The sequence below is a fragment of the Lithobates pipiens genome, unplaced genomic scaffold (genome assembly GCF_037356315.1).
Source record: "Lithobates pipiens isolate NorthernLeopardFrog02 unplaced genomic scaffold, aLitPip1_a1.2 Scaffold_23, whole genome shotgun sequence".
NCBI classification, from domain to species: Eukaryota; Metazoa; Chordata; class Amphibia; order Anura; family Ranidae; genus Lithobates; species Lithobates pipiens.
In genome coordinates, this window is record NW_027507785.1 from 278,980,445 (window position 1) to 278,995,208 (window position 14,764).

Here is a 14,764-nt window from a genome sequence, read left to right on the forward strand (position 1 = left end):
ATGGAATTTGCTAATAACAACAAGAAAAGCAGTAAAGTAGATCCCCTGCAGACAGCAATAATACACTCTTCGCAGAAATAATAGATTTCCCCAGCAACAATGGACCCCAACAAAAATAGACTCTTCCCTAGGGCTGTGGAAATGAAAGATTAATTCCTTAAATAATCGATTCATTTTTTTGATCGTTCAAAATTCTTTTGATGAGTACTCACCTCTCCGCCGGCTTCCGGGTTCTCAGGGAATTCCGTCGGAGATCCTTTGACGTCACGCACATCGACGTCACTGGACTCCTCCCCCCTTCCCCAAGTGCCTCCGTCTGCTAACGAAGGGAAGGGAGGAGGAGTCCGGTGACGCTGAAGTTCTGATTGAACATAATGCGTAGGGGGGAGGAGCTACACATGACATCACCCGCTGCTGCCCTACAAAACTAACACAATTGTCGGCTTTGCATGCTGTGTTTTTATCATCTTTATGTGAGTAGTTTGTGTTTGAACACAAAAACTAAATCTTATACTTAAGCGGTGAGCACTTCGATTTCTTTCTACCCATGACCTGGCCTCCTTGCTGAGATCTAAGGAAACGTGAGAGAAGTTTATGGTCCGTGTTAACCCTTTTGATACCCGCTTGCATAACCACCTGTTTTCACAGGGGTCCATGCCATAAGGTGAGAGGGATTGTCACGCTACTGTGGAAAAGAAAATGACTTACATCAGTGCTACAGTTTGAATTTAAAATGTATTTGTGTGAACTGGGAAGTTAAGTCATGGATTGTGGAAACTTACTAGTGTCGGGTGATTGTATAAAGTGTATACCACATTTACCACTGACTAATGCAGAGTTGCAATGCAAGGAGATCAGCTAAAAGTAGTTGGATCTGTATGTGCGTTATAATTAATCACAATTAGTCGATTAATCGATTAAAAAAAATTGATTAATCAAACACGAAAAAGGTTAATCAGTAACTGCCCTACCCTTCCCAGAAACAATAGATTTCCCCAGCATCAACAGACTCTAGCAGCAACAACAGATTTCCCAGCAGCCAGCCCAGCATCAATAGACTCTCTAGGAGCCAGAAACAATAGACCCCTCCCTCAACAGTAGATCCCTTCCAGCAACAATTAACCCCCAGTAACATAACCCCCTCCCCCCAGCAACAATAGATCCCCCACCAGCAATGATAATTGACCTCCCAGCAACAATAGACTGCCATGCAAAAGTAGATATTCTTCAGGAACAATCGACCCCCCAGCAGCCATGGACCCTCCAGCACACCCCAGCACCACTTGCCATTACATACATTCAGTGCTGCAGGTGCCACAACTGCCACGTCCCCCCGTGTTCCCGCTGAAAAAAAAAACTGGAAAATACCAATTTCCATCTCCTATTTTCTCAGAAGTCGGAATTGATTAAGCCATCACAAACAGGTGTAACTTGGCGTCAAGGAGCACTACGGAAATTCGGGTTCCTGAGAACTTGAGACAGCAGAGAGTCCAGACCTAAGTGAAGAATTGTTGGGGAGAACTTGAGAGCGATTCTAGAAATGCTACCTAAGAAAGGGTAATCTCATATAGAAGTTGACAGGAATTCCTCAGCTTGGGGATGGGTTAAGGGGAACAGGGGGCCTGTTCTAGAGACACCCAACTCTTTTCAAATCAAATCTTAGCGCCTTTTCTGTAAAATATAAAACTCTAAAGTGGTCTACCTTTTACTCCATGCATAAACTTTTTAGAAGTCATACAAAATATAAATGGCTTAAAGCTGATTAGTAAACAGAGAAGACAAATACGTCTGTTCCATAGCTCCCAACTGTCCCTGATTTGGAACAAAGTCCCTCTGTCCCTCTTTCCTCCTCATTTGTCCCTCATTTTGGCCTGATCTATATAGTTGTATATAAAATGCACCTTTTATCTTTCAAAAAGTGTTTCCTACTAGTGATGGCCGAACGGTTCGCCCGGCGGTCGTTTCGCGGCGAATTTCCGACTTTCGCCGTCCGCGGGTTCGAACGCCTTTTTCCGTCGTTCGCCCCGGCGGACTTACGTGTTTAATGTATACAAGAACTTTAACCTTTCGTGACACGTTTATCATGTGTTACAGGACAACCAATTGAGACATGACAGCTCATGGACACTTGGACATTCCCCCTAACCTATAAATACACCCGATCCGGTGGCCATTTTACATTCTTTCTTCTGTCACTGTAGGGAAAGGATCCTGTGTGGAGTAGGGACAGAGAAAACGCTAGCTATTTGGTACACAAAAGTTCTTTTCAGGACTGGTATAGGTGTTAGGTCAGCAGCCTGAGTTTCTTTTGTCAGTTTAGATAAAGGGACAGAGCGCTGTATGCTGCTATTTTAGGGACAGCTCAGCCAGATTAGTCTTTCTTCATCATCATCATCATCATCATCATTAGCTGTTACTATCAGGTCCACAAAAGAGCTGTTCCAGCTAATCGTTCCAGCCTACTCTTTTTTGCCAATTTGTATAGGGACAGGCAGGAAGCAGTGTGTCAGGCAGTGAGGATAATTTTAAAGACTTGCTGTTACTATTAGTTCCACAAAGGTTCTTTTCAGGACTGGTATCAGTGGTACGGTAATAGGCTTGTACACGTATAATATTCTTTCTTCCAAATATAGAAAGAATATTATACTTGACTGCTGCCCTTCTGCTGCAGTCTGCTAATCATTCACAACTCACTTGTTCCACAAAGCTCTTTATCAGGACTGGTAACTTGGTCTGTCTAGGGTGCTACGGTACATAGGCTTGGGTGCGGTACAGTCTGCTGTTCTGTAAGGACCGCTATCGGTCCACAATAGATAGGGTTGCCGTGCACTACTGCTGACCGCTGCCCTATACTGCAGCAGTCCTTCAGCGGTATAGGGACTGACGCACAGTCTGCTAAACACTAATACACAACCTGCTTGGTCCAAAAAAGTTCTTATAAGGACTGGTAACTTGGTATAGGGTGCTACGGTACATAGGCCTGAGTGCGTTACAGTCTGCTGTTCTGTAAGGACCGCTATCGGTCCACAATACATAGGGTTGCCGTGCACTACTGCTGACCGCTGCCCTATACTGCAGCAGTCCTTCATTGGTATAGGGACTGACGTACAGTCTGCTAATCACTAACACACAACCTGCTTGGTCCACAAAAGTTCTTATAAGGACTGGTAACTTGGTATAGGGTGCTACGGTACATAGGCCTGAGTGCGTTACAGTCTGCTGTTCTGTAAGGACCGCTATCGGTCCACAATACATAGGGTTGCCGTGCACTACTGCTGACCGCTGCCCTATACTGCAGCAGTCCTTCATTGGTATAGGGACTGACGTACAGTCTGCTAATCACTAACACACAACCTGCTTGGTCCACAAAAGTTCTTATAAGGACTGGTAACTTGGTATAGGGTGCTACGGTACATAGGCCTGAGTGCGTTACAGTCTGCTGTTCTGTAAGGACCGCTATCGGTCCACAATACATAGGGTTGCCGTGCACTACTGCTGACCGCTGCCCTATACTGCAGCAGTCCTTCAGCGGTATAGGGACTGACGCACAGTCTGCTAAACACTAACACACAACCTGCTTGGTCCACAAAAGTTCTTATAAGGACTGGTAACTTGGTATAGGGTGCTACGGTACATAGGCCTGAGTGCAGTACAGTCTGCTGTTCTGTAAGGACCGCTATCGGTCCACAATACATAGGGTTGCCGTGCACTACTGCTGACCGCTGCCCTATACTGCAGCAGTCCTTCATTGGTATAGGGACTGACGTACAGTCTGCTAATCACTAACACACAACCTGCTTGGTCCACAAAAGTTCTTATAAGGACTGGTAACTTGGTATAGGGTGCTACGGTACATAGGCCTGAGTGCGTTACAGTCTGCTGTTCTGTAAGGACCGCTATCGGTCCACAATACATAGGGTTGCCGTGCACTACTGCTGACCGCTGCCCTATACTGCAGCAGTCCTTCATTGGTATAGGGACTGACGTACAGTCTGCTAATCACTAACACACAACCTGCTTGGTCCACAAAAGTTCTTATAAGGACTGGTAACTTGGTATAGGGTGCTACGGTACATAGGCCTGAGTGCAGTACAGTCTGCTGTTCTGTAAGGACCGCTATCGGTCCACAATACATAGGGTTGCCGTGCACTACTGCTGACCGCTGCCCTATACTGCAGCAGTCCTTCATTGGTATAGGGACTGACGTACAGTCTGCTAATCACTAACACACAACCTGCTTGGTCCACAAAAGTTCTTATAAGGACTGGTAACTTGGTATAGGGTGCTACGGTACATAGGCCTGAGTGCAGTACAGTCTGCTGTTCTGTAAGGACCGCTATCGGTCCACAATACATAGGGTTGCCGTGCACTACTGCTGACCGCTGCCCTATACTGCAGCAGTCCTTCAGCGGTATAGGGACTGACGCACAGTCTGCTAAACACTAATACACAACCTGCTTGGTCCACAAAAGTTCTTATAAGGACTGGTAACTTGGTATAGGGTGCTACGGTACATAGGCCTGAGTGCAGTACAGTCTGCTGTTCTGTAAGGACCGCTATCGGTCCACAATACATAGGGTTGCCGTGCACTACTGCTGACCGCTGCCCTATACTGCAGCAGTCCTTCATTGGTATAGGGACTGACGTACAGTCTGCTAATCACTAACACACAACCTGCTTGGTCCACAAAAGTTCTTATAAGGACTGGTAACTTGGTATAGGGTGCTACGGTACATAGGCCTGAGTGCGTTACAGTCTGCTGTTCTGTAAGGACCGCTATCGGTCCACAATACATAGGGTTGCCGTGCACTACTGCTGACCGCTGCCCTATACTGCAGCAGTCCTTCAGCGGTATAGGGACTGACGCACAGTCTGCTAAACACTAACACACAACCTGCTTGGTCCACAAAAGTTCTTATAAGGACTGGTAACTTGGTATAGGGTGCTACGGTACATAGGCCTGAGTGCAGTACAGTCTGCTGTTCTGTAAGGACCGCTATCGGTCCACAATACATAGGGTTGCCGTGCACTACTGCTGACCGCTGCCCTATACTGCAGCAGTCCTTCATTGGTATAGGGACTGACGTACAGTCTGCTAATCACTAACACACAACCTGCTTGGTCCACAAAAGTTTTTATAAGGACTGGTAACTTGGTATAGGGTGCTACGGTACATAGGCCTGAGTGCAGTACAGTCTGCTGTTCTGTAAGGACCGCTATCGGTCCACAATACATAGGGTTGCCGTGCACTACTGCTGACCGCTGCCCTATACTGCAGCAGTCCTTCATTGGTATAGGGACTGACGTACAGTCTGCTAATCACTAACACACAACCTGCTTGGTCCACAAAAGTTCTTATAAGGACTGGTAACTTGGTATAGGGTGCTACGGTACATAGGCCTGAGTGCGTTACAGTCTGCTGTTCTGTAAGGACCGCTATCGGTCCACAATACATAGGGTTGAGGTGCACTACTGCTGACCGCTGCCCTATACTGCAGCAGTCCTTCAGCGGTATAGGGACTAAGAGTTTTGTCACAGGGTGATTTAAAAAATGACAGGCAGAGGAAGAGGCAGGCCCTTCCGCAGGGGTGGTAGGGGTAGGGCAGGAGCAACAGCCTTGAGCCAAAGTGGGAAGTTGCAGAAGGTGCGTTCAATTACTTTAAAGGACGCACCAGACTTGGTTGAGTGGCTCACTCAGCCTTATTCTTCTGCACCCTCCTCATCCTCTCGATCTGCACCCTCTTCTTCACTCTCTGCTATGTGCACCCCCAAAGACACTACCACCAACAACACCACCACCACCACATACCTTCCGCTTGAGTGCAAATGGGGGCCTTCATGCTCCAGTGTTTTAATAGGGACCCCCGTATAAAAAGCATGAGGGTCAAGGACCAGTACTGGGTGGCAACGTACTTAGATCCCCGGTACAAACACAAAATGGCGGAAATGTTACCGCCGTCGCAGAGGGCTGTCAGAATGCAGCACTTCCAGGCCTTGCTTCGAGAAATGCTGCATTCTGCTTTTGCGTGCGCTGGCAGAGGAGCAATTCCCACTCCCAGAGAAGGATTTGCGGGTACCAATCCAACAGCGCCTGCAAGAAGAGGCCGGTTTGAAGATGTGTTGGTGACTTCGGATATGAGGTCATTCTTTCAGCCGACCCATCGACAGGTGTCATCCGGATCCAGCATCAGGGAACGCCTAGACCGTCAGGTGTCCGACTACATTGGGTTAACGGCCGATGTGGACGCTCTGAGGAGTGATGAACCCCTAGACTACTGGGTGGGCAGGCTTGACCTCTGGCCAGAGCTTGCCCAATTTGCAATCGAACTGTTGGCTTGCCCCTCATCCAGTGTCCTGTCCGAAAGGACGTTCAGCGCAGCAGGGGGGATTGTGACCGATAAGCGTACTCGCCTAGCTCACCACAGTGTTAACTACCTCACATTTCTAAAAATGAATGAGGCATGGATCTCGGAGGAATTCAACACATGTGATCAGTAGACCATGTATATGTCTATAAACAATTTTTGGAATCAAGCACACAGACCTTCTTAATTCATTTGGCTCACTTCCCTGACCCAAAAAAGCACACCGTACTATATGCCCCTACCCTCCTCTTTGAAGAGGTTGAGCGGTGTCATATTTCTACTGGGGCTGCTTATTATGAGGGGTTCCCACCATCCCTGTGCTGTGCTGACTTCCTCCTGGGTGTTCTTATTATGAGGGGCTCCCACCATCCCTGTGCTGTGCTGACTTCCTCCTGGGGGTTCTTATTATGAGGGGCTCCCACCATCCCTGTGCTGTGCTGACTTCCTCCTGGGGGTTCTTATTATGAGGGGATCACACCATCCCTGTGCTGTGCTGACTTCCTCCTGGGGCTGCTTACGGTGCTGCTGTCAGCGCTGTATGTCACGGAGCTGCTGTCAGCGCTGTATGTCACGGAGCTGCTGTCAGCGCTGTATGTCACGGAGCTGCTGTCAGCGCTGTATGTCACGGAGCTGCTGTCAGCGCTGTATGTCACGGAGCTGCTGTCAGCGCTGTATGTCACGGAGCTGCTGTCAGCGCTGTATGTCACGGAGCTGCTGTCAGCGCTGTATGTCACGGAGCTGCTGTCAGCGCTGTATGTCACGGTGCTGCTGTCAGCGCTGTATGTCACGGAGCTGCTGTCAGCGCTGTATGTCACGGAGCTGCTGTCAGCGCTGTATGTCACGGAGCTGCTGTCAGCGCTGTATGTCACGGAGCTGCTGTCAGCGCTGTATGTCACGGAGCTGCTGTCAGCGCTGTATGTCACGGTGCTGCTGTCAGCGCTGTATGTCACGGAGCTGCTGTCAGCGCTGTATGTCACGGAGCTGCTGTCAGCGCTGTATGTCACGGAGCTGCTGTCAGCGCTGTATGTCACGGAGCTGCTGTCAGCGCTGTATGTCACGGAGCTGCTGTCAGCGCTGTATGTCACGGTGCTGCTGTCAGCGCTGTATGTCACGGAGCTGCTGTCAGCGCTGTATGTCACGGAGCTGCTGTCAGCGCTGTATGTCACGGAGCTGCTGTCAGCGCTGTATGTCACGGAGCTGCTGTCAGCGCTGTATGTCACGGAGCTGCTGTCAGCGCTGTATGTCACGGTGCTGATGTCAGTGCTCTGTATTACGGTGCTGCTGTCAGTGCTCTGTATCTCCTGCACCCTCTTGTTTGCCTACCCTGGTCCCTGACCTTCCCTCTCCTCCATTGCCTTCATTAGCTCCATAGTCCTGAATTGTCAGAACAATTTCCCAAATAAAAAAAAAATGCTTGTAGTTATCGATCCCAAATTCACCTCATACATGTATTATGCTATTGTCCAGGTGGTGGGACTACGTGCTACCCCCTAATAATTACCCCGTGGCCGCAAATTCGACCTAAAGGTTTGCGAAATTCGCCTCCCATTGAAGTCAATGGAGCCCGCGGCGAACGGTCGTTTTCGCGAACGTTTGTGTCCGTTCGCGTTTCGCGTTCGCGAAACGTCCCGTCGGAAGTTCGTCCATCACTATTTCCTACTGCTAAATCTTTTCATCTAGTTTCTAAATTTCTGCATTTGTAAATGACAATAAACAATATAAAGGAATAATAGTGGCAAAAAAAGCACTTGTGGATTTATTGGTAACAAATTTTTTGTGCATAATTCTGCTGGAGGCTGGGTTCACACTGAAGCGATGCGGGAACGCCGCAAATCCACGGCGTTTTCCCGCATCGCATGCCTCCCGCCGGCAGTTCACACTGCCCTATGCGGACTGCTGGGAGTGTCAGTGAAATGTTAATGACACCCCCAGATCAGTTCGCATATCGCAGTGCAATCTGCAAACTCGGACAGGAATCGGATCGCATGGTGTGAACACCCATGCGATCCGATTCTGCTGCGGACCAAAAAAAGGGTCCTGTGCGAGTTTGCGGCGGGTGCGATGCGAATTCAGCCATACTATCTGTATGGCTGAACTCGCATCGCACAGAGATCGGATGTGATTTGCACTGCAGTGCGGTGCGAATCACATCCGGTTCTCCTAGTCACGCCAGTGGGAACCCAGCCTTAAGGGCGTGTCCTATGCCTACATACATTTGCTAATAGGTGTCCCTCATTCCCATCTCAAAAAGTTGGTAGGTATGCTGTTCTGCTTTAGCAACTTCATAGAAGTCAGCCAGAACGCACATATCTACTCTGTTTACTATGCATCCTGTTGCTTTAAGTTATTTTATATTTTGTATGACTTTTATACATTTTTCCACTCTGTCAAAGTTAACAATCTATGGTGTTTTAATCATCACAGCACGATCAAACCATTTGTACTTTTACAGCATGGATAAAATAATGATCCTCTGAAATATAAAATGATGTCAGAATGGAATTGTGGAAGATTGTCCCCGCAGTTCTTCAGCAAACATCTGGGGTAGGAAGATACGCTTGTCACAGCTGTGTGCTGACTGTGCTGAATCAGTGCTATTCATCAAAAGAAAATAAAGACAACATTTTACAGTTTCAAAAAATATTTATATAAACTTTAAAGATTTAATTAATGGAGGAAACGGGTGAGGGGGCGTAGAGCAAGGAAAGACCAACAGGGAGCTGTGATTGTGTCTCAGGGGGCTTTGGTCAAAGAATGGGTAGTGTAGCAGTGTGCAGGGCCATTTTTAAGGCAGGGCAAAAGGGGCAGTTGCCCTGGGCCCAATCATTGTTGTGGGGCCCAAAGCAGCTGCCTCATACTTGCCAACTATCCTGGTTTAAATTCCCCTGTTCCTTGAGGGTTTAGTCCCGTGCTGTCCCAAGATCTCAGTGTGAAGTGCTGCTACTAATGCTGCTCAGCTCTGCCCTTTTGTTGTGTACAGATGACTCACCTGCAGACCCTGTGTTTACATGTAAATTACCGGCATTCATATGTGAATAGCTGTGGCCAGCAGCATTGATATGTATATCTTGCCCCCCTGAGGTCATATCCACAGTAATTTCTAGCAGCCAATCAACAAGCAGAAATCATGTGCTGTAACCTTTAGCAACTAGTCAGTGAGCCGTAATGTGTACTGTAACCTCTAGCAACCAGTCAGTGAGCGGTAATGATACACTGTAACCTCTGGCAACCAATCGCAATAGCTACCTGATCTGATTCAGTAAACTGATTTTGAGTCTAGCTGCTATTTATTGTATGTCTCAGAGCGGGTGGAGAGCGAAACTGCAATGGGGGGGGGGCCCCAACAAAAAGTTTTGCCACGGGTCCAATCAATATTAAAGACGGCCCTGGCAGTGTGGATGGGCGTATGAAGGAGGAAGGGGGGCAAGGTGGGTAGGGATGTATGGGTGCCCGGGGATAAGCAGCGGAGGATGAGGCAATGGCTATGATGTGGAACATCTTGCACCTGCAAGCCACAAGATAAATTAACCTCTTGACCTCCTGAAGATTTACCCCCCGTCCTGACCAGGCCATTTTTTGCGATACGGCACTGACAATTGTGCGGTCGTGCGACACTGTATGCAAATACATTTTTTGCCATATTTTTTCCCACAAATAGAGCTTTCTTTTGGTGGTATTTGATTACCACTGCTTTTTTTATTTTTTGCACTATAAACAAAAAAAGACAGACAATTTTGAAAAAACAAAACAAAAAAACAATATTTTTTACTTTCTGCTATAAAACATATCCAATTAAAAAAAGAATTTGAATAAATTTAGACCAATATGTATTCTGCTACATGTTTTTGGTAAAAAAAATCCCGATAAGCGTCTATTGATTGGTGTACACTGTAGCGTCTACAAACGATGTTATGTATTAATGGAATTTTTTTTTTAAACTAATAATGGCGGCGATCAACGAATTACAGCGGGATTGTGATATTGCAGCAGGAAGTCAGACACTAACTGACACTTTTTGTGGGGACCAATGATACTAATATAGTGATCAGTGCTAAAAATTTGCACTGTCATTGTACTAATGACACTAGCTGGGAAGGGGTTAAACATCTAGGGCGATCAAAGGGTTAACGGTATGCCCAGCCAGTGTTTTTGTGTACTGTGTTAGGGGCTTTTACTAGAAGTGATGTTTTTTGTCTCTGCTTTGCCAAACCTTCCAACTTTTTGAAATGGGAATGAGAGACACCTATTAGCAAAAGTATGCAGGCATAGGGCATAGGGAAAATTATACAGAAAAAATGATTAGTTAAACCCACAAGTGCTTTTTTTACGACTACTTCTGTTCCTTAATACTGACTTTGGAAATTTATAAATGTAGCAATTTAGAAATTGGATGAAAGGTTTAGCTCTGAGAAACACTTTTTGAAAGATAAATAGTACATATTATATACAACTATATAGATCTGACCAAAATTAGGGGAAAAGGAGGAGGAAAGAGGGACAGAGGGACTTTGTTCCAAACCAGGGACAGTCTCTCGAAATCAGGGACAGTTTGGGGGGTATGGCTTTGCAGGATCACAAATTCAATCCCTTCTCCCCTGCAGGTGGAAGTGCAGAATCACATATATGTAGCTATGCCTCCATAGGGGTTGCTGAATATTGTGGTTTACCTTTCACCCCGCCCAGCCCAACATTTATCTCTTAGTCATTCAAAGACACAGATGAGTCCATAGCTTTATTTTGTTTTTTTATGTGAAGGGAATTAAACTTGGATAGGGTTTGGGAATTATGGGCCCAGGAATATTCAGTGCAAACCTGCTTGGGACTCCTATATACACTCTAGTATATACACTTTAACCTTCTCTCCAGCACAAAAACTTCTGCAGACTGTTACTCCCCCAGCACTTCCCTTGCTGCAGACTGTTACTCCTCCAGACTAGCTAGCACCTCATGGGTAGGCCTGAGATGGCTTCAGCCAGACCCCAGTAAACTGCCTTTTGCAGGCAGGGACCTCGGACCCTGTGGTGTAGTAATAGTTGATGTGCTATCTGTCCTCTATTCAGCTACCACTCCCAGATAACTCTCTTCAGGTCCTGTCAGCCAGCCTGGCTGCAATGACCTCTCTCCACTGCCCTTTTCACAGGCATCTCTTCTGCACCCATCTTAACTGCAATCTCCAAGTTTTTGAAGCCCTTGTACACACGGTCGGAGATTCCGACGGAATGTGTCCGATCAGACCGTTTTGTCGGATATTCCAACTGTGTGTGGTCTCCATCGGACTGTTTTTGTCGGAATATCCGACGGACCAAGTTTTCCAACTTGTTGGTAAAATTTTCAGACAAAATGCTCCGATCGGACATACTCCGATCATGTGTAGAGAATTCCGATCGGACAAAGTGCCACGCATGCTCAGATCAAATTCCTACATCAAAGCTATTGGCTACTAGCCTGAACATAGTCCCGTCGTAACGAAATAAAGTCATCACGTCGGATTTTCCGACAACTTCGTTCAACCGTGTGTATACAACAGTTTCGGACAAAATCCGACGGATTTGGTTGTCGGAATCTCCGACCGTGTGTACAAGGGCTAAGGTGTGCTTCCCTTGCAGGTTCGTTTGATACACCTTCTTTTATTCATTTTAGAATATCCCCCTTAGTTTTAGTTCCCAAAAAAAGAAAATAATTCATATAGAATAATTCATCATCTGTCCTTTCCTAAAGGAGATTCATTAAATCATCAAATTGATTATAAATTATCATCAGTATCATACACATCTTTTGATGAAGCTTTGGCAAAAAGTAGGCTTTTAGGGAAAGATATTTTACTAAAGAAGACAAATTCTGCATTTAGATTACATTCAATTAATCCACACTGTTTCATCTCTTTAGGATTTTTTTTTTATAAAAATTTTTTAATTGTTTATCGTTTATAAATAGACATGAAAAAAACCCAGGAAAATAATAATTAAATGGAGGAGAATAAGGAGTTAATTAAGACTGATTAGAGTAAATTAAGGGTTAATAAGGGGTTAAACAGAGGAACATTTGTTTATCCCTTTGATCTGCAGATGAAGAAACAGAAAGATACAAAAAGAAACAATGTTTCTTTTTATTTTAGTGTTTCAGTGGCTGAGCAATGTTGTTAATAAACATTGCCAGCTGCTTTTTTTTTTTTTTACAGCTCCAATTACCAGACTTCTTTAACACATTAGCTGTCAACAGGGGAGACCCACTGACAGCTGAAAGAACCGAGCCTGAAAGTATCGGTGCATTTGCATGAGTACTTGTGCAAATACTCGGTATCGGCACAGATACCGATACCAATACTAGTACTGGTGCAACCCTAGTTTACACTTCATTCCCTGTTTCCTGTTCTCATTAATTTTAGGAGTATACTCTCACTCTTTCCTCCAATAGTAATTCAGACCAGCTGGTTCACTTAACCAGCAACTTATTTTACTGAAGAATTAATTGTCATACAGTATTTGGTAGCTTCAATAAAGGTATACAGTACAATTTTCATTCACAGTTTCAGTTCCTTTCCCGACAAGTGCTGTATTTGGACTGTGCTGTGGTTCTCTTACCTTTACGTTGCACTAGTTTCCACTCAGTAGTAGTTTGGTTCAACTTGGTCCCGTTTCAGAGTCCCACAAAGGGGTCCCACTCTCGATGCGATACAACATCTCCACTTTTTTAACTTATTATTTCAATTAGTTTCTCTTTTTATGGGCTCTTCATCTTCTAATTTGACATTCCCCTTACTCAGGAGGATAAAAGATTATGGCCTACTACTTCTGATGAGTATTTGGGCATCACAATTGAAACTAGTAATATGGAGTTCATGCTTCCTGAAAGAGTAAGCCCTTGTACACACGGTTGGAAATTTTCAGATGGATTTTGTCCAAAACTGTTGTTGCATACACACAGTCGGACAAAGTTGTAGGAAAATCCAATCGTTCGGAACATGATGACGTTCATTCGTTACGACGGGACTACGTTCAGGCTAGTAGCCAATAGCTTTGGTCTCGTAATTTGATCTGAGCATGCGTGGCACTTTGTCCGATCGGAATTCTCTGCAAACGATTGGACAAAGTCCGTTCGGATCATGTTGTCGGAAAACGTTATATCCAGCTCTCAAACTTTGTTGGTCAGACATTCGGACGGAAAAGGTCCGATGGAGCCCACACACGGTCCGATCAGACATTTTCCATTGGAATTTCCGACCGTGTGTACAAGGGCTTATAGCTTACAGATTTCTTCATTCATTAGAAAGAAAAAAAATAATTTTAAAAGAGATTCAGTCTCCTTTGGGCCCGTCTAGCTTTTGCCACTTCTCAATTTTATATTTAACCGATTCAGCCCCGGAAGATTTTACCCCCTTCCTGACCAGAGCACTTTTTGCAATTCGGCACTGCGTCGCTTTAACTGACAATTGCACGGTCGTGCGACACTGCACCAAAACAAAATTGACGTCCTTTTTTTCCACAAATAGAGCTTTCTTTTGGTGGTATTCGATCACCTCTGCGGATTTAATTTTTTGCGCTATAAACAATAAAAGAGCGACATTTTGAAAAAAAAATGCATTATTTTTTACTTTGTGCTATAATAAATATCCCCCAAAAATATGTAAAAAAATATTTTTTTTTCCTCAGTTTAGGCCAATATGTATTCTTCTACATATTTTTGTTAAAAAATAAATCGCACTAAGTGAATATTGATTGGTTTGCGCAAAAGTTATAGCGTCTACAAAATAGGGGATAGTTTTATGGCATTTTTTTTATTAGTAATCTGTGATTTTTAGTGGGACTGCGACATTATAGTGGACACATCGGACACTTTTGACACTATTTTGGTACCATTATCATTTATACAGCGATGAGTGCTATAAAAATGCACTGCTTACTGTGTAAATGACAGTGGCAGTGAAACGAAAAAAAAAAACTTAGCCTTCCATCCAGGTTTATTTAAAGCGGAGCTCCACCCTCTTTTTTAAGTCCTCTGCATCCCTTCTTCTCTGGCCCCTTAAACAAATGTGGCATATATTTTTTTTTTTTTTTTTTTTAAACTCACGGTTTTATAGTTATTAGTTGTTTCAGCTTCCTGTTTCCGGCCGCGGCCTGAGCGCGTCTTCCCCCGTCTGCTATGCCTCCTGGGAGATGTTTTTATCAATCCCAGAAGGCAATAGGGGCTGCTGGGCCGTAGTATCGCGTTATTTCCAAACAGGAAATGACGCGATACAAGGCGGCGCCGGCCGGCGCCATTTTAACTAAGGGCAAGGTGGCCTTTGTTGCCAATGTTAATCCATCTATGGCAGCAGCGTCGTTCTCGTCGCCGCTGCTGCTACCGCGCCGCCGCCGCTACTACCCGCCGCCCGCCGCCGCTACTACCGCCGCCAGCCGCTG

General features: G+C 45.5%; 1 protein-coding gene across 1 annotated transcript in view; it reads left to right on the plus strand.

Annotated features, from left to right (window-relative positions):
• The window catches only part of PODN (podocan), an 80,895-nt gene that overhangs the window by 9,722 nt on the left and 56,409 nt on the right, over positions 1-14,764 (plus strand). The window lies entirely within an intron of this gene.